Here is a 25,480-nt window from a genome sequence, read left to right on the forward strand (position 1 = left end):
GCTCTAACACTGATGATCCACCTACAATTGTGAACTGACGTTCAAAAATAAAACATTTGAAAACGGACCATTTTCCACTTTTCTGAAGCATGACGTAATGGGGGGGTGTTATCTCTTTTGTCAAAAATCAGCTGTTTTTGTTTGAACATTAAATGCCTCCAAATAGTATTTAAGTCACTTCCCGAGCCCCTGGAAGCATGAAAATCACTTTAAACATGCTAATTTTAGCTCTAACACTGATGATCCACCTACAAATGTGAACTGACGTTCAAAAATAAAACATTTGAAAACGGACCATTTTCCACATTTCTGAAGCATGACGTAATGGGGGGGTGTTATCTCTTTTGTCAAAAATCAGCCGTTTTTGCTCGAACATTAAATGCCTCCAAATGGTATTTAATTAACTTCCCGGGGTGAAGAAACCCTTTTTGAGAACTCAGAGTGAGTAAATTGGCCATTTTCGCGCACTTTTAACCATTCCATAAATCTTGTGTTTAGGGCCCCTGGAAGCATGAAAATCACTTTAAACATGCTAATTTTAGCTCTAACACTGATGATCCACCTACAAATGTGAACTGACGTTCAAAAATAAAACATTTGAAAACGGACCATTTTCCACATTTCTGAAGCGTGACGTAATGGGGCGGTGTTATCTCTTTTGTCAAAAATCAGCTGTTTTTGATTGAACATTAAATGCCTCCAAATAGTATTTAATTCACTTCCCGAGCCCCTGGAAGCATGAAAATCACTTTAAACATGCTAATTTTAGCTCTAACACTGATGATCCACCTACAAATGTGAACTGACGTTCAAAAATAAAACATTTGAAAATGGACCATTTTCCACATTTCTGAAGCATGACGTAATGGGGGGGTGTTATCTCTTTTGTCGAAAATCAGCCGTTTTTGCTCGAACATTAAATGCCGCCAAATGGTATTTAATTAACTTTCCGGGGTGAAGAAACCCTTTTTGAGAACTCAGAGTGAGTAAATTGGCCATTTTCATGCACTTTTAACCATTCCATAAATCTTGTGTTTAGGGCCCCTGGAAGCATGAAAATCACTTTAACCACATGCGCGCTGCTCTGATTCTGCTGGAATGCTGACTTTTAAAAAAACCCATTGTTCATGACGAGCTGGGCTCGTCATCAGTGTTTGAGGAGGCTACACCATGACGAGCCCAGCTCGTCATCAGCCTCGAAGGGGTTAAACATGCTAATTTTAGCTCTAACACTGATGATCCACCTACAAATGTGAACTGACGTTCAAAAATAAAACATTTGAAAACGGACCATTTTCCACATTTCTGAAGCATGACGTAATGGGGGGGTGTTATCTCTTTTGTCAAAAATCAGCTGTTTTTGCTTGAACATTAAATGCCTCCAAATAGTATTTAATTCACTTTCCGAGCCCCTGGAAGCATGAAAATCACTTTAAACATGCTAATTTTAGCTCTAACACTGATGATCCACCTACAAATGTGAACTGACGTTCAAAAATAAAACATTTGAAAATGGACCATTTTCCACATTTCTGAAGCATGACGTAATGGGGGGTGTTATCTCTTTTGTCGAAAATCAGCCGTTTTTACTCGAACATTAAATGCCTCCAAATGGTATTTAATTAACTTCCCGAGGTGAAGAAACCCTTTTTGAGAACTCAGAGTGAGTAAATTGGCCATTTTCATGCACTTTTAACCATTCCATAAATCTTGTGTTTAGGGCCCCTGGAAGCATGAAAATCACTTTAAACATGCTAATTTTAGCTCTAACACTGATGATCCACCTACAATTGTGAACTGACGTTCAAAAATAAAACATTTGAAAACGGACCATTTTCCACTTTTCTGAAGCATGACGTAATGGGGGGGTGTTATCTCTTTTGTCAAAAATCAGCTGTTTTTGTTTGAACATTAAATGCCTCCAAATAGTATTTAAGTCACTTCCCGAGCCCCTGGAAGCATGAAAATCACTTTAAACATGCTAATTTTAGCTCTAACACTGATGATCCACCTACAAATGTGAACTGACGTTCAAAAATAAAACATTTGAAAACGGACCATTTTCCACATTTCTGAAGCATGACGTAATGGGGGGGTGTTATCTCTTTTGTCAAAAATCAGCCGTTTTTGCTCGAACATTAAATGCCTCCAAATGGTATTTAATTAACTTCCCGGGGTGAAGAAACCCTTTTTGAGAACTCAGAGTGAGTAAATTGGCCATTTTCGCGCACTTTTAACCATTCCATAAATCTTGTGTTTAGGGCCCCTGGAAGCATGAAAATCACTTTAAACATGCTAATTTTAGCTCTAACACTGATGATCCACCTACAAATGTGAACTGACGTTCAAAAATAAAACATTTGAAAACGGACCATTTTCCACATTTCTGAAGCGTGACGTAATGGGGCGGTGTTATCTCTTTTGTCAAAAATCAGCTGTTTTTGATTGAACATTAAATGCCTCCAAATAGTATTTAATTCACTTCCCGAGCCCCTGGAAGCATGAAAATCACTTTAAACATGCTAATTTTAGCTCTAACACTGATGATCCACCTACAAATGTGAACTGACGTTCAAAAATAAAACATTTGAAAATGGACCATTTTCCACATTTCTGAAGCATGACGTAATGGGGGGGTGTTATCTCTTTTGTCGAAAATCAGCCGTTTTTGCTCGAACATTAAATGCCGCCAAATGGTATTTAATTAACTTCCCGGGGTGAAGAAACCCTTTTTGAGAACTCAGAGTGAGTAAATTGGCCATTTTCGCGCACTTTTACCCATTCCATAAATCTTGTGTTTAGGGCCCCTGGAAGCATGAAAATCACTTTAAACATGCTAATTTTAGCTCTAACACTGATGATCCACCTACAAATGTGAACTGACGTTCAAAAATAAAACATTTGAAAACGGACCATTTTCCACATTCCTGAAGCATGACGCAATGGGGGGGGTGTTATCTCTTTTGTCGAAAATCAGCCGTTTTTGCTCCAACATTAAATGCCTCCAAATGGTATTTAATTAACTTCCCGGGGTGAAGAAACCCTTTTTGAGAACTCAGAGTGAGTAAATTGGCCATTTTCATGCACTTTTAACCATTCCATAAATCTTGTGTTTAGGGCCCCTGGAAGCATGAAAATCACTTTAAACATGCTAATTTTAGCTCTAACACTGATGATCCACCTACAAATGTGAACTGACGTTCAAAAATAAAACATTTGAAAACGGACCATTTTCCACATTTCTGAAGCATGACGTAATGGGGGGGTGTTATCTCTTTTGTCGAAAATCAACCGTTTTTGCTTGAACATTAAATGCCTCCAAATCGTATTTAATTAACTTTCCGGGGTGAAGAAACCCTTTTTGAGAACTCAGAGTGAGTAAATTGGCCATTTTCATGCACTTTTAACCATTCCATAAATCTTGTGTTTAGGGCCCCTGGAAGCATGAAAATCACTTTAAACATGCTAATTTTAGCTCTAACACTGATGATCCACCTACAAATGTGAACTGACGTTCAAAAATAAAACATTTGAAAACTGACCATTTTCCACATTTCTGAAGCATGACGTAATGGGGGGGTGTTATCTCTTTTGTCAAAAATCAGCTGTTTTTGATTGAACATTAAATGCCTCCAAATAGTATTTAATTCACTTCCCGAGCCCCTGGAAGCATGAAAATCACTTTAAACATGCTAATTTTAGCTCTAACACTGATGATCCACCTACAAATGTGAACTGACGTTCAAAAATAAAACATTTGAAAATGGACCATTTTCCACATTTCTGAAGCATGACGTAATGGGGGGGGTGTTATCTCTTTTGTCGAAAATCAGCCGTTTTTGCTCGAACATTAAATGCCTCCAAATGGTATTTAATTAACTTCCCGGGGTGAAGAAACCCTTTTTGAGAACTCAGAGTGAGTAAATTGGCCATTTTCGCGCACTTTTAACCATTCCATAAATCTTGTGTTTAGGGCCCCTGGAAGCATGAAAATCACTTTAAACATGCTAATTTTAGCTATAACACTGATGATCCACCTACAAATGTGAACTGACGTTCAAAAATAAAACATTTGAAAACAGACCATTTTCCACATTTCTGAAGCATGACGTAATGGGGGGTGTTATCTCTTTTGTCAAAAATCAGCTGTTTTTGATTGAACATTAAATGCCTCCAAATAGTATTTAATTCACTTCCCGAGCCCCTGGAAGCATGAAAATCACTTTAAACATGCTAATTTTAGCTCTAACACTGATGATCCACCTACAAATGTGAACTGACGTTCAAAAATAAAACATTTGAAAACGGACCATTTTCCACATTCCTGAAGCATGACGTAATGGGGGGGGTGTTATCTCTTTTGTCGAAAATCAGCCGTTTTTGCTCGAACATTAAATGCCTCCAAATGGTATTTAATCAACTTCCCGGGGTGAAGAAACATTTTTTGAGAAATCAGAGTGAGTACATTGGCCATTTTCATGCACTTTTAACCATTCCATAAATCTTGTGTTTAGGGCCCCTGGAAGCATGAAAATCACTTTAAACATGCTAATTTTAGCTCTAACACTGATGATCCACCTACAAATGTGAACTGACGTTCAAAAATAAAACATTTGAAAACGGACCATTTTCCACATTTCTGAAGCATGACGTAATGGGGGGTGTTATCTCTTTTGTCAAAAATCTGCTGTTTTTGCTTGAACATTAAATGCCTCCAAATAGTATTTAATTCACTTCCCGAGCCCCTGGAAGCATGAAAATAACTTTAAACATGCTAATTTTAGCTCTAACATTGATGATCCACCTACAAATGTGAACTGACGATCAAAAATAAAACATTTGAAAACGGGCCATTTTCCACATTTCTGAAGCATGACGTAATGGGGGGGTGTTATCTCTTTTGTCAAAAATCTGCCGTTTTTGCTCGAACATTAAATGCCTCCAAATGGTATTTAATTAACTTCCCGGGGTGAAGAAACCCTTTTTGAGAACTCAGAGTGAGTAAATTGGCCATTTTCGCGCACTTTTAACCATTCCATAAATCTTGTGTTTAGGGCCCCTGGAAGCATGAAAATCACTTTAAACATGCTAATTTTAGCTCTAACACTGATGATCCACCTACAAATGTGAACTGACGTTCAAAAATAAAACATTTGAAAACGGACCATTTTCCACATTTCTGAAGCATGACGTAATGGGGGGTGTTATCTCTTTTGTCAAAAATCTGCTGTTTTTGCTTGAACATTAAATGCCTCCAAATAGTATTTAATTCACTTCCCGAGCCCCTGGAAGCATGAAAATCACTTTAAACATGCTAATTTTAGCTCTAACATTGATGATCCACCTACAAATGTGAACTGACGATCAAAAATAAAACATTTGAAAACGGACCATTTTCCACATTTCTGAAGCATGACGTAATGGGGGGGTGTTATCTCTTTTGTCGAAAATCAGCCGTTTTTGCTCGAACATTAAATGCCTCCAAATGGTATTTAATTAACTTCCCGGGGTGAAGAAACCCTTTTTGAGAACTCAGAGTGAGTAAATTGGCCATTTTCATGCACTTTTAACCATTCCATAAATCTTGTGTTTAGGGCCCCTGGAAGCATGAAAATCACTTTAAACATGCTAATTTTAGCTCTAACACTGATGATCCACCTACAAATGTGAACTGACGTTCAAAAATAAAACATTTGAAAACGGACCATTTTCCACATTTCTGAAGCATGACGTAATGGGGGGGTGTTATCTCTTTTGTCAAAAATCAGCTGTTTTTGCTTCCACATTAAATGCCTCCAAATAGTATTTAATTCACTTCCCGAGCCCCTGGAAGCATGAAAATCACTTTAAACATGCTAATTTTAGCTCTAACACTGATGATCCACCTACAAATGTGAACTGACGTTCAAAAATAAAACATTTGAAAATGGACCATTTTCCACATTTCTGAAGCATGACGTAATGGGGGGGTGTTATCTCTTTTGTCAAAAATCAGCTGTTTTTGATTGAACATTAAATGCCTCCAAATAGTATTTAATTCACTTCCCGAGCCCCTGGAAGCATGAAAATCACTTTAAACATGCTAATTTTAGCTTTAACACTGATGATCCACCTACAAATGTGAACTGACGTTCAAAAATAAAACATTTGAAAACGGACCATTTTCCACATTTCTGAAGCATGACGTAATGGGGGGGTGTTATCTCTTTTGTCGAAAATCAGCCGTTTTTGCTCGAACATTAAATGCCTCCAAATGGTATTTAATTAACTTCCCGGGGTGAAGAAACCCTTTTTGAGAACTCAGAGTGAGTAAATTGGCCATTTTCATGCACTTTTAACCATTCCATAAATCTTGTGTTTAGGGCCCCTGGAAGCATGAAAATCACTTTAAACATGCTAATTTTAGCTCTAACACTGATGATCCACCTACAAATGTGAACTGACGTTCAAAAATAAAACATTTGATAACGGACCATTTTCCACATTTCTGAAGCATGACGTAATGGGGGGGTGTTATCTCTTTTGTCAAAAATCAGCTGTTTTTGATTGAACATTAAATGCCTCCAAATAGTATTTAATTCACTTCCCGAGCCCCTGGAAGCATGAACATCACTTTAAACATGCTAATTTTAGCTCTAACACTGATGATCCACCTACAAATGTGAACTGACGTTCAAAAATAAAACATTTGAAAACGGACCATTTTCCACATTTCTGAAGCATGACGTAATGGGGGGGTGTTATCTCTTTTGTCGAAAATCAGCCGTTTTTGCTCGAACATTAAATGCCTCCAAATGGTATTTAATTAACTTCCCGGGGTGAAGAAACCCTTTTTGAGAACTCAGAGTGAGTAAATTGGCCATTTTCATGCACTTTTAACCATTCCATAAATCTTGTGTTTAGGGCCCCTGGAAGCATGAAAATCACTTTAAACATGCTAATTTTAGCTCTAACACTGATGATCCACCTACAAATGTGAACTGACGTTCAAAAATAAAACATTTGATAACGGACCATTTTCCACATTTCTGAAGCATGACGTAATGGGGGGGTGTTATCTCTTTTGTCAAAAATCTGCTGTTTTTGATTGAGCATTAAATGCCTCCAAATGTATTTAATTCACTTCCCGAGCCCCTGGAAGCAAGAAAATCACTTTAAACATGCTAATTTTAGCTCTAACACTGATGATCCACCTACAAATGTGAACTGACGTTCAAAAATAAAACATTTGAAAACGGACCATTTTCCACATTTCTGAAGCATGACGTAATGGGGGGGTGTTATCTCTTTTGTCGAAAATCAGCCGTTTTTGCTCGAACATTAAATGCCTCCAAATGGTATTTAATTAACTTCCCAGGGTGAAGAAACCCTTTTTGAGAACTCAGAGTGAGTAAATTGGCCATTTTCATGCACTTTTAACCATTCCATAAATCTTGTGTTTATGGCCCCTAGAAGCATGAAAATCACTTTAAACATGCTAATTTTAGCTCTAACACTGATGATCCACCTACAAATGTGAACTGACGTTCAAAAATAAAACATTTGAAAACGGACCATTTTCCACATTTCTGAAGCATGACGTAATGGGGGGGTGTTATCTCTTTTGTCAAAAATCAGCCGTTTTTGCTCGAACATTAAATGCCTCCAAATGGTATTTAATTAACTTCCCGAGCCCCTGGAAGCATGAAAATCACTTTAAACATGCTAATTTTAGCTCTAACACTGATGATCCACCTACAAATGTGAACTGACGTTCAAAAATAAAACATTTGAAAACGGACCATTTTCCACATTTCTGAAGCATGACGTAATGGGGGGGTGTTATCTCTTTTTTCGAAAATCAGCCGTTTTTGCTCGAACATTAAATGCCTCCAAATGGTATTTAATTAACTTCCCTGGGTGAAGAAACCCTTTTTGAGAACTCAGAGTGAGTAAATTGGCCATTTTCATGCACTTTTAACCATTCCATAAATCTTGTGTTTAGGGACCCTGGAAGCATGAAAATCACTTTAAACATGCTAATTTTAGCTCTAACACTGATGATCCACCTACAAATGTGAACTGACGTTCAAAAATAAAACATTTGAAAACGGACCATTTTCCACATTTCTGAAGCATGACGTAATGGGGGGGTGTTATCTCTTTTGTCAAAAATCAGCTGTTTTTGATTGAACATTAAATGCCTCCAAATAGTATTTAATTCACTTCCCGAGCCCCTGGAAGCATGAAAATCACTTTAAACATGCTAATTTTAGCTCTAACACTTATGATCCACCTACAAATTCGAACTGACGTTCAAAAATAAAACATTTGAAAACTGACCATTTTCCACATTTCTGAAGCATGACGTAATGGGGGGGTGTTATCTCTTTTGTCGAAAATCAGCCGTTTTTGCTCGAATTTTAAATGCCTCCAAATGGTATTTAATTAACTTCCCGGGGTGAAGAAAACCTTTTTGAGAACTCAGAGTGAGTAAATTGGCCATTTTCATGCACTTTTAACCATTCCATAAATCTTGTGTTTAGGGCCCCTGGAAGCATGAAAATCACTTTAAACATGCTAATTTTAGCTCTAACACTGATGATCCACCTACAAATGTGAACTGACGTTCAAAAATAAAACATTTGAAAACGGACCATTTTCCACATTTCTGAAGCATGACGTAATGGGGGGGTGTTATCTCTTTTGTCAAAAATCAGCTGTTTTTGATTGAACATTAAATGCCTCCAAATAGTATTTAATTCACTTCCCGAGCCCCTGGAAGCATGAAAATCACTTTAAACATGCTAATTTTAGCTCTAACACTGATGATCCACCTACAAATGTGAACTGACGTTCAAAAATAAAACATTTGAAAACGGACCATTTTCCACATTCCTGAAGCATGACGTAATGGGGGGGGTGTTATCTCTTTTGTCGAAAATCAGCCGTTTTTGCTCGAACATTAAATGCCTCCAAATGGTATTTAATCAACTTCCCGGGGTGAAGAAACATTTTTTGAGAAATCAGAGTGAGTACATTGGCCATTTTCATGCACTTTTAACCATTCCATAAATCTTGTGTTTAGGGCCCCTGGAAGCATGAAAATCACTTTAAACATGCTAATTTTAGCTCTAACACTGATGATCCACCTACAAATGTGAACTGACGTTCAAAAATAAAACATTTGAAAACGGACCATTTTCCACATTTCTGAAGCATGACGTAATGGGGGGTGTTATCTCTTTTGTCAAAAATCTGCTGTTTTTGCTTGAACATTAAATGCCTCCAAATAGTATTTAATTCACTTCCCGAGCCCCTGGAAGCATGAAAATCACTTTAAACATGCTAATTTTAGCTCTAACATTGATGATCCACCTACAAATGTGAACTGACGATCAAAAATAAAACATTTGAAAACGGGCCATTTTCCACATTTCTGAAGCATGACGTAATGGGGGGGTGTTATCTCTTTTGTCGAAAATCAGCCGTTTTTGCTCGAACATTAAATGCCTCCAAATGGTATTTAATTAACTTCCCGGGGTGAAGAAACCCTTTTTGAGAACTCAGAGTGAGTAAATTGGCCATTTTCATGCACTTTTAACCATTCCATAAATCTTGTGTTTAGGGCCCCTGGAAGCATGAAAATCACTTTAAACATGCTAATTTTAGCTCTAACACTGATGATCCACCTACAAATGTGAACTGACGTTCAAAAATAAAACATTTGAAAACGGACCATTTTCCACATTTCTGAAGCATGACGTAATGGGGGGGTGTTATCTCTTTTGTCAAAAATCACCTGTTTTTGCTTCAACATTAAATGCCTCCAAATAGTATTTAATTCACTTCCCGAGCCCCTGGAAGCATGGAAATCACTTTAAACATGCTAATTTTAGCTCTAACACTGATGATCCACCTACAAATGTTAACTGACGTTCAAAAATAAAACATTTGAAAATGGACCATTTTCCACATTTCTGAAGCATGACGTAATGGGGGGGTGTTATCTCTTTTGTCGAAAATCAGACGTTTTTGCTCGAACATTAAATGCCTCCAAATGGTATTTAATTAACTTCCTGGGGTGAAGAAACCCTTTTTGAGAACTCAGAGTGAGTAAATTGGCCATTTTCGCGCACTTTTAACCATTCCATAAATCTTGTGTTTAGGGCCCCTGGAAGCATGAAAATCACTTTAAACATGCTAATTTTAGCTCTAACACTGATGATCCACCTACAAATGTGAACTGACGTTCAAAAATAAAACATTTGAAAACGGACCATTTTCCACATTTCTGAAGCATGACGTAATGGGGGGTGTTATCTCTTTTGTCAAAAATCTGCTGTTTTTGCTTGAACATTAAATGCCTCCAAATAGTATTTAATTCACTTCCCGAGCCCCTGGAAGCATGAAAATCACTTTAAACATGCTAATTTTAGCTCTAACATTGATGATCCACCTACAAATGTGAACTGACGATCAAAAATAAAACATTTGAAAACGGACCATTTTCCACATTTCTGAAGCATGACGTAATGGGGGGGTGTTATCTCTTTTGTCGAAAATCAGCCGTTTTTGCTCGAACATTAAATGCCTCCAAATGGTATTTAATTAACTTCCCGGGGTGAAGAAACCCTTTTTGAGAACTCAGAGTGAGTAAATTGGCCATTTTCATGCACTTTTAACCATTCCATAAATCTTGTGTTTAGGGCCCCTGGAAGCATGAAAATCACTTTAAACATGCTAATTTTAGCTCTAACACTGATGATCCACCTACAAATGTGAACTGACGTTCAAAAATAAAACATTTGAAAACGGACCATTTTCCACATTTCTGAAGCATGACGTAATGGGGGGGTGTTATCTCTTTTGTCAAAAATCAGCTGTTTTTGCTTCCACATTAAATGCCTCCAAATAGTATTTAATTCACTTCCCGAGCCCCTGGAAGCATGAAAATCACTTTAAACATGCTAATTTTAGCTCTAACACTGATGATCCACCTACAAATGTGAACTGACGTTCAAAAATAAAACATTTGAAAACGGACCATTTTCCACATTTCTGAAGCATGACGTAATGGGGGGGTGTTATCTCTTTTGTCGAAAATCAGACGTTTTTGCTCGAACATTAAATGCCTCCAAATGGTATTTAATTAACTTCCTGGGGTGAAGAAACCCTTTTTGAGAACTCAGAGTGAGTAAATTGGCCATTTTCGCGCACTTTTAACCATTCCATAAATCTTGTGTTTAGGGCCCCTGGAAGCATGAAAATCACTTTAAACGTGCTAATTTTAGCTCTAACACTGATGATCCACCTACAAATGTGAACTGACGTTCAAAAATAAAACATTTGAAAACGGACCATTTTCCACATTTCTGAAGCATGACGTAATGGGGGGTGTTATCTCTTTTGTCAAAAATCTGCTGTTTTTGCTTGAACATTAAATGCCTCCAAATAGTATTTAATTCACTTCCCGAGCCCCTGGAAGCATGAAAATCACTTTAAACATGCTAATTTTAGCTCTAACATTGATGATCCACCTACAAATGTGAACTGACGATCAAAAATAAAACATTTGAAAACGGACCATTTTCCACATTTCTGAAGCATGACGTAATGGGGGGGTGTTATCTCTATTGTCGAAAATCAGCCGTTTTTGCTCGAACATTAAATGCCTCCAAATGGTATTTAATTAACTTCCCGGGGTGAAGAAACCCTTTTTGAGAACTCAGAGTGAGTAAATTGGCCATTTTCATGCACTTTTAACCATTCCATAAATCTTGTGTTTAGGGCCCCTGGAAGCATGAAAATCACTTTAAACATGCTAATTTTAGCTCTAACACTGATGATCCACCTACAAATGTGAACTGACGTTCAAAAATAAAACATTTGAAAACGGACCATTTTCCACATTTCTGAAGCATGACGTAATGGGGGGGTGTTATCTCTTTTGTCAAAAATCAGCTGTTTTTGCTTCCACATTAAATGCCTCCAAATAGTATTTAATTCACTTCCCGAGCCCCTGGAAGCATGAAAATCACTTTAAACATGCTAATTTTAGCTCTAACACTGATGATCCACCTACAAATGTGAACTGACGTTCAAAAATAAAACATTTGAAAACGGACCATTTTCCACATTTCTGAAGCATGACGTAATGGGGGGGTGTTATCTCTTTTGTCAAAAATCAGCTGTTTTTGCTTCCACATTAAATGCCTCCAAATAGTATTTAATTCACTTCCCGAGCCCCTGGAAGCATGAAAATCACTTTAAACATGCTAATTTTAGCTCTAACACTGATGATCCACCTACAAATGTGAACTGACGTTCAAAAATAAAACATTTGAAAATGGACCATTTTCCACATTTCTGAAGCATGACGTAATGGGGGGGTGTTATCTCTTTTGTCGAAAATCAGCCGTTTTTGCTCGAACATTAAATGCCTCCAAATGGTATTTAATTAACTTCCCGGGGTGAAGAAACCCTTTTTGAGAACTCAGAGTGAGTAAATTGGCCATTTTCGCGCACTTTTAACCATTCCATAAATCTTGTGTTTAGGGCCCCTGGAAGCATGAAAATCACTTTAGACATGCTAATTTTAGCTCTAACACTGATGATCCACCTACAAATGTGAACTGACGTTCAAAAATAAAACATTTTAAAACTGACCATTTTCCACATTTCTGAAGCATGACGTAATGGGGGGGTGTTATCTCTTTTGTCAAAAATCAGCTGTTTTTGATTGAACATTAAATGCCTCCAAATAGTATTTAATTCACTTCCCGAGCCCCTGGAAGCATGAAAATCACTTTAAACATGCTAATTTTAGCTTTAACACTGATGATCCACCTACAAATGTGAACTGACGTTCAAAAATAAAACATTTGAAAACGGACCATTTTCCACATTTCTGAAGCATGACGTAATGGGGGGGTGTTATCTCTTTTGTCGAAAATCTGCCGTTTTTGCTCGAACATTAAATGCCTCCAAATGGTATTTAATTAACTTCCCGGGGTGAAGAAACCCTTTTTGAGAACTCAGAGTGAGTAAATTGGCCATTTTCATGCACTTTTAACCATTCCATAAATCTTGTGTTTAGGGCCCCTGGAAGCATGAAAATCACTTTAAACATGCTAATTTTAGCTCTAACACTGATGATCCACCTACAAATGTGAACTGACGTTCAAAAATAAAACATTTGAAAACGGACCATTTTCCACATTTCTGAAGCATGACGTAATGGGGGGGTGTTATCTCTTTTGTCAAAAATCAGCTGTTTTTGCTTCCACATTAAATGCCTCCAAATAGTATTTAATTCACTTCCCGAGCCCCTGGAAGCATGAAAATCACTTTAAACATGCTAATTTTAGCTCTAACACTGATGATCCACCTACAAATGTGAACTGACGTTCAAAAATAAAACATTTGAAAACGGACCATTTTCCACATTTCTGAAGCATGACGTAATGGGGGGGTGTTATCTCTTTTGTCGAAAATCAGACGTTTTTGCTCGAACATTAAATGCCTCCAAATGGTATTTAATTAACTTCCTGGGGTGAAGAAACCCTTTTTGAGAACTCAGAGTGAGTAAATTGGCCATTTTCGCGCACTTTTAACCATTCCATAAATCTTGTGTTTAGGGCCCCTGGAAGCATGAAAATCACTTTAAACATGCTAATTTTAGCTCTAACACTGATGATCCACCTACAAATGTGAACTGACGTTCAAAAATAAAACATTTGAAAACGGACCATTTTCCACATTTCTGAAGCATGACGTAATGGGGGGTGTTATCTCTTTTGTCAAAAATCTGCTGTTTTTGCTTGAACATTAAATGCCTCCAAATAGTATTTAATTCACTTCCCGAGCCCCTGGAAGCATGAAAATCACTTTAAACATGCTAATTTTAGCTCTAACATTGATGATCCACCTACAAATGTGAACTGACGATCAAAAATAAAACATTTGAAAACGGACCATTTTCCACATTTCTGAAGCATGACGTAATGGGGGGGTGTTATCTCTATTGTCGAAAATCAGCCGTTTTTGCTCGAACATTAAATGCCTCCAAATGGTATTTAATTAACTTCCCGGGGTGAAGAAACCCTTTTTGAGAACTCAGAGTGAGTAAATTGGCCATTTTCATGCACTTTTAACCATTCCATAAATCTTGTGTTTAGGGCCCCTGGAAGCATGAAAATCACTTTAAACATGCTAATTTTAGCTCTAACACTGATGATCCACCTACAAATGTGAACTGACGTTCAAAAATAAAACATTTGAAAACGGACCATTTTCCACATTTCTGAAGCATGACGTAATGGGGGGGTGTTATCTCTTTTGTCAAAAATCAGCTGTTTTTGCTTCCACATTAAATGCCTCCAAATAGTATTTAATTCACTTCCCGAGCCCCTGGAAGCATGAAAATCACTTTAAACATGCTAATTTTAGCTCTAACACTGATGATCCACCTACAAATGTGAACTGACGTTCAAAAATAAAACATTTGAAAACGGACCATTTTCCACATTTCTGAAGCATGACGTAATGGGGGGGTGTTATCTCTTTTGTCAAAAATCAGCTGTTTTTGCTTCCACATTAAATGCCTCCAAATAGTATTTAATTCACTTCCCGAGCCCCTGGAAGCATGAAAATCACTTTAAACATGCTAATTTTAGCTCTAACACTGATGATCCACCTACAAATGTGAACTGACGTTCAAAAATAAAACATTTGAAAATGGACCATTTTCCACATTTCTGAAGCATGACGTAATGGGGGGGTGTTATCTCTTTTGTCGAAAATCAGCCGTTTTTGCTCGAACATTAAATGCCTCCAAATGGTATTTAATTAACTTCCCGGGGTGAAGAAACCCTTTTTGAGAACTCAGAGTGAGTAAATTGGCCATTTTCGCGCACTTTTAACCATTCCATAAATCTTGTGTTTAGGGCCCCTGGAAGCATGAAAATCACTTTAGACATGCTAATTTTAGCTCTAACACTGATGATCCACCTACAAATGTGAACTCACGTTCAAAAATAAAACATTTTAAAACTGACCATTTTCCACATTTCTGAAGCATGACGTAATGGGGGGGTGTTATCTCTTTTGTCAAAAATCAGCTGTTTTTGATTGAACATTAAATGCCTCCAAATAGTATTTAATTCACTTCCCGAGCCCCTGGAAGCATGAAAATCACTTTAAACATGCTAATTTTAGCTTTAACACTGATGATCCACCTACAAATGTGAACTGACGTTCAAAAATAAAACATTTGAAAACGGACCATTTTCCACATTTCTGAAGCATGACGTAATGGGGGGGTGTTATCTCTTTTGTCGAAAATCAGCCGTTTTTGCTCGAACATTAAATGCCTCCAAATGGTATTTAATTAACTTCCCGGGGTGAAGAAACCCTTTTTGAGAACTCAGAGTGAGTAAATTGGCCATTTTCATGCACTTTTAACCATTCCATAAATCTTGTGTTTAGGGCCCCTGGAAGCATGAAAATCACTTTAAACATGCTAATTTTAGCTCTAACACTGATGATCCACCTACAAATGTGAACTGACGTTCAAAAATAAAACATTTGATAACGGACCATTTTCCACATTTCTGAAGCATGACGTAATGGGGGGGTGTTATCTCTTTTGTCAAAAATCAGCTGTTTTTGATTGAACATTAAATGCCTCCAAATAGTATTTAATTCACTTCCCGAGCCCCTGGAAGCATGAACATCACTTTAAACATGCTAATTTTAGCTCTAACACTGATGATCCACCTACAAATGTGAACTGACGCTCAAAAATAAAACATTTGAAAACGGACCATTTTCCACATTTCTGAAGCATGACGTAATGGGGGGGTGTTATCTCTTTTGTCGAAAATCAGCCGTTTTTGCTCGAACATTAAATGCCTCCAAATGGTATTTAATTAACTTCCCGGGGTGAAGAAACCCTTTTTGAGAACTCAGAGTGAGTAAATTGGCCATTTTCATGCACTTTTAACCATTCCATAAATCTTGTGTTTAGGGCCCCTGGAAGCATGAAAATCACTTTAAACATGCTAATTTTAGCTCTAACACTGATGATCCACCTACAAATGTGAACTGACGTTCAAAAATAAAACATTTGAAAACGGACCATTTTCCACATTTCTGAAGCATGACGTAATGGGGGGGTGTTATCTCTTTTGTCAAAAATCAGCTGTTTTTGCTTCCACATTAAATGCCTCCAAATAGTATTTAATTCACTTCCCGAGCCCCTGGAAGCATGAAAATCACTTTAAACATGCTAATTTTAGCTCTAACACTGATGATCCACCTACAAATGTGAACTGACGTTCAAAAATAAAACATTTGAAAACGGACCATTTTCCACATTTCTGAAGCATGACGTAATGGGGGGGTGTTATCTCTTTTGTCAAAAATCAGCTGTTTTTGCTTCCACATTAAATGCCTCCAAATAGTATTTAATTCACTTCCCGAGCCCCTGGAAGCATGAAAATCACTTTAAACATGCTAATTTTAGCTCTAACACTGATGATCCACCTACAAATGTGAACTGACGTTCAAAAATAAAACATTTGAAAATGGACCATTTTCCACATTTCTGAAGCATGACGTAATGGGGGGGTGTTATCTCTTTTGTCGAAAATCAGCCGTTTTTGCTCGAACATTAAATGCCTCCAAATGGTATTTAATTAACTTCCCGGGGTGAAGAAACCCTTTTTGAGAACTCAGAGTCAGTAAATTGGCCATTTTCGCGCACTTTTAACCATTCCATAAATCTTGTGTTTAGGGCCCCTGGAAGCATGAAAATCACTTTAGACATGCTAATTTTAGCTCTAACACTGATGATCCACCTACAAATGTGAACTGACGTTCAAAAATAAAACATTTTAAAACTGACCATTTTCCATATTTCTGAAGCATGACGTAATGGGGGGGTGTTATCTCTTTTGTCAAAAATCAGCTGTTTTTGATTGAACATTAAATGCCTCCAAATAGTATTTAATTCACTTCCCGAGCCCCTGGAAGCATGAAAATCACTTTAAACATGCTAATTTTAGCTTTAACACTGATGATCCACCTACAAATGTGAACTGACGTTCAAAAATAAAACATTTGAAAACTGACCATTTTCCACATTTCTGAAGCATGACGTAATGGGGGGGTGTTATCTCTTTTGTCGAAAATCAGCCGTTTTTGCTCGAACATTAAATGCCTCCAAATGGTATTTAATTAACTTCCCGGGGTGAAGAAACCCTTTTTGAGAACTCAGAGTGAGTAAATTGGCCATTTTCATGCACTTTTAACCATTCCATAAATCTTGTGTTTAGGGCCCCTGGAAGCATGAAAATCACTTTAAACATGCTAATTTTAGCTCTAACACTGATGATCCACCTACAAATGTGAACTGACGTTCAAAAATAAAACATTTGATAACGGACCATTTTCCACATTTCTGAAGCATGACATAATGGGGGGGTGTTATCTCTTTTGTCAAAAATCAGCTGTTTTTGATTGAACATTAAATGCCTCCAAATAGTATTTAATTCACTTCCCGAGCCCCTGGAAGCATGAACATCACTTTAAACATGCTAATTTTAGCTCTAACACTGATGATCCACCTACAAATGTGAACTGACGTTCAAAAATAAAACATTTGAAAACGGACCATTTTCCACATTTCTGAAGCATGACGTAATGGGGGGGTGTTATCTCTTTTGTCGAAAATCAGCCGTTTTTGCTCGAACATTAAATGCCTCCAAATGGTATTTAATTAACTTCCCGGGGTGAAGAAACCCTTTTTGAGAACTCAGAGTGAGTAAATTGGCCATTTTCATGCACTTTTAACCATTCCATAAATCTTGTGTTTAGGGCCCCTGGAAGCATGAAAATCACTTTAAACATGCTAATTTTAGCTCTAACACTGATGATCCACCTACAAATGTGAACTGACGTTCAAAAATAAAACATTTGATAACGGACCATTTTCCACATTTCTGAAGCATGGCGTAATGGGGGGTGTTATCTCTTTTGTCAAAAATCTGCTGTTTTTGATTGAGCATTAAATGCCTCCAAATGTATTTAATTCACTTCCCGAGCCCCTGGAAGCATGAAAATCACTTTAAACATGCTAATTTTAGCTCTAACACTGATGATCCACCTACAAATGTGAACTGACGTTCAAAAATAAAACATTTGAAAACGGACCATTTTCCACATTTCTGAAGCATGACGTAATGGGGGGGTGTTATCTCTTTTGTCGAAAATCAGCCGTTTTTGCTCGAACATTAAATGCCTCCAAATGGTATTTAATTAACTTCCCAGGGTGAAGAAACCCTTTTTGAGAACTCAGAGTGAGTAAATTGGCCATTTTCATGCACTTTTAACCATTCCATAAATCTTGTGTTTAGGGCCCCTGGAAGCATGAAAATCACTTTAAACATGCTAATTTTAGCTCTAACACTGATGATCCACCTACAAATGTGAACTGACGTTCAAAAATAAAACATTTGAAAACGGACCATTTTCCACATTTCTGAAGCATGACGTAATGGGGGGTGTTATCTCTTTTGTCAAAAATCTGCTGTTTTTGCTTGAACATTAAATGCCTCCAAATAGTATTTAATTCACTTCCCGAGCCCCTGGAAGCATGAAAATCACTTTAAACATGCTAATTTTAGCTCTAACATTGATGATCCACCTACAAATGTGAACTGACGATCAAAAATAAAACATTTGAAAACGGGCCATTTTCCACATTTCTGAAGCATGACGTAATGGGGGGGTGTTATCTCTTTTGTCAAAAATCAGCCGTTTTTGCTCGAACATTAAATGCCTCCAAATGGTATTTAATTAACTTCCCGGGGTGAAGAAACCCTTTTTGAGAACTCAGAGTGAGTAAATTGGCCATTTTCGCGCACTTTTAACCATTCCATAAATCTTGTGTTTAGGGCCCCTGGAAGCATGAAAATCACTTTAAACATGCTAATTTTAGCTCTAACACTGATGATCCACCTACAAATGTGAACTGACGTTCAAAAATAAAACATTTGAAAACGGACCATTTTCCACATTTCTGAAGCATGACGTAATGGGGGGTGTTATCTCTTTTGTCAAAAATCTGCTGTTTTTGCTTGAACATTAAATGCCTCCAAATAGTATTTAATTCACTTCCCGAGCCCCTGGAAGCATGAAAATCACTTTAAACATGCTAATTTTAGCTCTAACATTGATGATCCACCTACAAATGTGAACTGACGATCAAAAATAAAACATTTGAAAACGGACCATTTTCCACATTTCTGAAGCATGACGTAATGGGGGGGGTGTTATCTCTTTTGTCGAAAATCAGCCGTTTTTGCTCGAACATTAAATGCCTCCAAATGGTATTTAATTAACTTCCCGGGGTGAAGAAACCCTTTTTGAGAACTCAGAGTGAGTAAATTGGCCATTTTCATGCACTTTTAACCATTCCATAAATCTTGTGTTTAGGGCCCCTGGAAGCATGAAAATCACTTTAAACATGCTAATTTTAGCTCTAACACTGATGATCCACCTACAAATGTGAACTGACGTTCAAAAATAAAACATTTGAAAACGGACCATTTTCCACATTTCTGAAGCATGACGTAATGGGGGGGTGTTATCTCTTTTGTCAAAAATCAGCTGTTTTTGCTTCCACATTAAATGCCTCCAAATAGTATTTAATTCACTTCCCGAGCCCCTGGAAGCATGAAAATCACTTTAAACATGCTAATTTTAGCTCTAACACTGATGATCCACCTACAAATGTGAACTGACGTTCAAAAATAAAACATTTGAAAATGGACCATTTTCCACATTTCTGAAGCATGACGTAATGGGGGGGTGTTATCTCTTTTGTCGAAAATCAGCCGTTTTTGCTCGAACATTAAATGCCTCCAAATGGTATTTAATTAACTTCCCGGGGTGAAGAAACCCTTTTTGAGAACTCAGAGTGAGTAAATTGGCCATTTTCGCGCACTTTTAACCATTCCATAAATCTTGTGTTTAGGGCCCCTGGAAGCATGAAAATCACTTTAAACATGCTAATTTTAGCTCTAACACTGATGATCCACCTACAAATGTGAACTGACGTTCAAAAATAAAACATTTGAAAACGGACCATTTTCCACATTTCTGAAGCATGACGTAATGGGGGGTGTTATCTCTTTTGTCAAAAATCTGCTGTTTTTGCTTGAACATTAAATGCCTCCAAATAGTATTTAATTCACTTCCCGAGCCCCTGGAAGCATGAAAATCACTTTAAACATGCTAATTTTAGCTCTAACATTGATGATCCACCTACAAATGTGAACTGACGATCAAAAATAAAACATTTGAAAACGGGCCATTTTCCACATTTCTGAAGCATGACGTAATGGGGGGGTGTTATCTCTTTTGTCAAAAATCAGCCGTTTTTGCTCGAACATTAAATGCCTCCAAATGGTATTTAATTAACTTCCCGGGGTGAAGAAACCCTTTTTGAGAACTCAGAGTGAGTAAATTGGCCATTTTCGCGCACTTTTAACCATTCCATAAATCTTGTGTTTAGGGCCCCTGGAAGCATGAAAATCACTTTAAACATGCTAATTTTAGCTCTAACACTGATGATCCACCTACAAATGTGAACTGACGTTCAAAAATAAAACATTTGAAAACGGACCATTTTCCACATTTCTGAAGCATGACGTAATGGGGGGTGTTATCTCTTTTGTCAAAAATCTGCTGTTTTTGCTTGAACATTAAATGCCTCCAAATAGTATTTAATTCACTTCCCGAGCCCCTGGAAGCATGAAAATCACTTTAAACATGCTAATTTTAGCTCTAACATTGATGATCCACCTACAAATGTGAACTGACGATCAAAAATAAAACATTTGAAAACGGACCATTTTCCACATTTCTGAAGCATGACGTAATGGGGGGGTGTTATCTCTTTTGTCGAAAATCAGCCGTTTTTGCTCGAACATTAAATGCCTCCAAATGGTATTTAATTAACTTCCCGGGGTGAAGAAACCCTTTTTGAGAACTCAGAGTGAGTAAATTGGCCATTTTCATGCACTTTTAACCATTCCATAAATCTTGTGTTTAGGGCCCCTGGAAGCATGAAAATCACTTTAAACATGCTAATTTTAGCTCTAACACTGATGATCCACCTACAAATGTGAACTGACGTTCAAAAATAAAACATTTGAAAACGGACCATTTTCCACATTTCTGAAGCATGACGTAATGGGGGGGTGTTATCTCTTTTGTCAAAAATCAGCTGTTTTTGCTTCCACATTAAATGCCTCCAAATAGTATTTAATTCACTTCCCGAGCCCCTGGAAGCATGAAAATCACTTTAAACATGCTAATTTTAGCTCTAACACTGATGATCCACCTACAAATGTGAACTGACGTTCAAAAATAAAACATTTGAAAATGGACCATTTTCCACATTTCTGAAGCATGACGTAATGGGGGGGTGTTATCTCTTTTGTCGAAAATCAGCCGTTTTTGCTCGAACATTAAATGCCTCCAAATGGTATTTAATTAACTTCCCGGGGTGAAGAAACCCTTTTTGAGAACTCAGAGTGAGTAAATTGGCCATTTTCGCGCACTTTTAACCATTCCATAAATCTTGTGTTTAGGGCCCCTGGAAGCATGAAAATCACTTTAAACATGCTAATTTTAGCTCTAACACTGATGATCCACCTACAAATGTGAACTGACGTTCAAAAATAAAACATTTGAAAACTGACCATTTTCCACATTTCTGAAGCATGTCGTAATGGGGGGGTGTTATCTCTTTTGTCAAAAATCAGCTGTTTTTGATTGAACATTAAATGCCTCCAAATAGTATTTAATTCACTTCCCGAGCCCCTGGAAGCATGAAAATCACTTTAAACATGCTAATTTTAGCTTTAACACTGATGATCCACCTACAAATGTGAACTGACGTTCAAAAATAAAACATTTGAAAACGGACCATTTTCCACATTTCTGAAGCATGACGTAATGGGGGGGTGTTATCTCTTTTGTCGAAAATCAGCCGTTTTTGCTCGAACATTAAATGCCTCCAAATGGTATTTAATTAACTTCCCGGGGTGAAGAAACCCTTTTTGAGAACTCGGAGTGAGTAAATTGGCCATTTTCATTCACTTTTAACCATTCCATAAATCTTGTGTTTAGGGCCCCTGGAAGCATGAAAATCACTTTAAACATGCTAATTTTAGCTCTAACACTGATGATCCACCTACAAATGTGAACTGACGTTCAAAAATAAAACATTTGATAACGGACCATTTTCCACATTTCTGAAGCATGACGTAATGGGGGGGTGTTATCTCTTTTGTCAAAAATCAGCTGTTTTTGATTGAACATTAAATGCCTCCAAATAGTATTTAATTCACTTCCCGAGCCCCTGGAAGCATGAACATCACTTTAAACATGCTAATTTTAGCTCTAACACTGATGATCCACCTACAAATGTGAACTGACGTTCAAAAATAAAACATTTGAAAACGGACCATTTTCCACATTTCTGAAGCATGACGTAATGGGGGGGTGTTATCTCTTTTGTCGAAAATCAGCCGTTTTTGCTCGAACATTAAATGCCTCCAAATGGTATTTAATTAACTTCCCGGGGTGAAGAAACCCTTTTTGAGAACTCAGAGTGAGTAAATTGGCCATTTTCATGCACTTTTAACCATTCCATAAATCTTGTGTTTAGGGCCCCTGGAAGCATGAAAATCACTTTAAACATGCTAATTTTAGCTCTAACACTGATGATCCACCTACAAATGTGAACTGACGTTCAAAAATAAAACATTTGATAACGGACCATTTTCCACATTTCTGAAGCATGACGTAATGGGGGGGTGTTATCTCTTTTGTCAAAAATCTGCTGTTTTTGATTGAGCATTAAATGCCTCCAAATGTATTTAATTCACTTCCCGAGCCCCTGGAAGCATGAAAATCACTTTAAACATGCTAATTTTAGCTCTAACACTGATGATCCACCTACAAATGTGAACTGACGTTCAAAAATAAAACATTTGAAAACGGACCATTTTCCACATTTCTGAAGCATGACGTAATGGGGGGGTGTTATCTCTTTTTTCGAAAATCAGCCGTTTTTGCTCGAACATTAAATGCCTCCAAATGGTATTTAATTAACTTCCCGGGGTGAAGAAACCCTTTTTGAGAACTCAGAGTGAGTAAATTGGCCATTTTCATGCACTTTTAACCATTCCATAAATCTTGTGTTTAGGGACCCTGGAAGCATGAAAATCACTTTAAACATGCTAATTTTAGCTCTAACACTGATGATCCACCTACAAATGTGAACTGACGTTCAAAAATAAAACATTTGAAAACGGACCATTTTCCACATTTCTGAAGCATGACGTAATGGGGGGGTGTTATCTCTTTTGTCAAAAATCAGCTGTTTTTGATTGAACATTAAATGCCTCCAAATAGTATTTAATTCACTTCCCGAGCCCCTGGAAGCATGAAAATCACTTTAAACATGCTAATTTTAGCTCTAACACTTATGATCCACCTACAAATTCGAACTGACGTTCAAAAATAAAACATTTGAAAACGGACCATTTTCCACATTTCTGAAGCATGACGTAATGGGGGGGTGTTATCTCTTTTGTCGAAAATCAGCCGTTTTTGCTCGAATTTTAAATGCCTCCAAATGGTATTTAATTAACTTCCCGGGGTGAAGAAAACCTTTTTGAGAACTCAGAGTGAGTAAATTGGCCATTTTCATGCACTTTTAACCATTCCATAAATCTTGTGTTTAGGGCCCCTGGAAGCATGAAAATCACTTTAAACATGCTAATTTTAGCTCTAACACTGATGATCCACCTACAAATGTGAACTGACGTTCAAAAATAAAACATTTGAAAACGGACCATTTTCCACATTTCTGAAGCATGACGTAATGGGGGGGTGTTATCTCTTTTGTCAAAAATCAGCTGTTTTTGATTGAACATTAAATGCCTCCAAATAGTATTTAATTCACTTCCCGAGCCCCTGGAAGCATGAAAATCACTTTAAACATGCTAATTTTAGCTCTAACACTGATGATCCACCTACAAATGTGAACTGACGTTCAAAAATAAAACATTTGAAAACGGTCCATTTTCCACATTCCTGAAGCATGACGTAATGGGGGGGGGTGTTATCTCTTTTGTCGAAAATCAGCCGTTTTTGCTCGAACATTAAATGCCTCCAAATGGTATTTAATCAACTTCCCGGGGTGAAGAAACATTTTTTGAGAAATCAGAGTGAGTACATTGGCCATTTTCATGCACTTTTAACCATTCCATAAATCTTGTGTTTAGGGCCCCTGGAAGCATGAAAATCACTTTAAACATGCTAATTTTAGCTCTAACACTGATGATCCACCTACAAATGTGAACTGACGTTCAAAAATAAAACATTTGAAAACGGACCATTTTCCACATTTCTGAAGCATGACGTAATGGGGGGTGTTATCTCTTTTGTCAAAAATCTGCTGTTTTTGCTTGAACATTAAATGCCTCCAAATAGTATTTAATTCACTTCCCGAGCCCCTGGAAGCATGAAAATCACTTTAAACATGCTAATTTTAGCTCTAACATTGATGATCCACCTACAAATGTGAACTGACGATCAAAAATAAAACATTTGAAAACGGGCCATTTTCCACATTTCTGAAGCATGACGTAATGGGGGGGTGTTATCTCTTTTGTCGAAAATCAGCCGTTTTTGCTCGAACATTAAATGCCTCCAAATGGTATTTAATTAACTTCCCGGGGTGAAGAAACCCTTTTTGAGAACTCAGAGTGAGTAAATTGGCCATTTTCATGCACTTTTAACCATTCCATAAATCTTGTGTTTAGGGCCCCTGGAAGCATGAAAATCACTTTAAACATGCTAATTTTAGCTCTAACACTGATGATCCACCTACAAATGTGAACTGACGTTCAAAAATAAAACATTTGAAAACGGACCATTTTCCACATTTCTGAAGCATGACGTAATGGGGGGGTGTTATCTCTTTTGTCAAAAATCAGCTGTTTTTGCTTCAACATTAAATGCCTCCAAATAGTATTTAATTCACTTCCCGAGCCCCTGGAAGCATGGAAATCACTTTAAACATGCTAATTTTAGCTCTAACACTGATGATCCACCTACAAATGTGAACTGACGTTCAAAAATAAAACATTTGAAAATGGACCATTTTCCACATTTCTGAAGCATGACGTAATGGGGGGGTGTTATCTCTTTTGTCGAAAATCAGACGTTTTTGCTCGAACATTAAATGCCTCCAAATGGTATTTAATTAACTTCCTGGGGTGAAGAAACCCTTTTTGAGAACTCAGAGTGAGTAAATTGGCCATTTTCGCGCACTTTTAACCATTCCATAAATCTTGTGTTTAGGGCCCCTGGAAGCATGAAAATCACTTTAAACATGCTAATTTTAGCTCTAACA

The sequence above is a fragment of the Lissotriton vulgaris genome, chromosome 7 (assembly GCF_964263255.1).
Source record: "Lissotriton vulgaris chromosome 7, aLisVul1.2, whole genome shotgun sequence".
NCBI classification, from domain to species: domain Eukaryota; kingdom Metazoa; phylum Chordata; class Amphibia; order Caudata; family Salamandridae; genus Lissotriton; species Lissotriton vulgaris.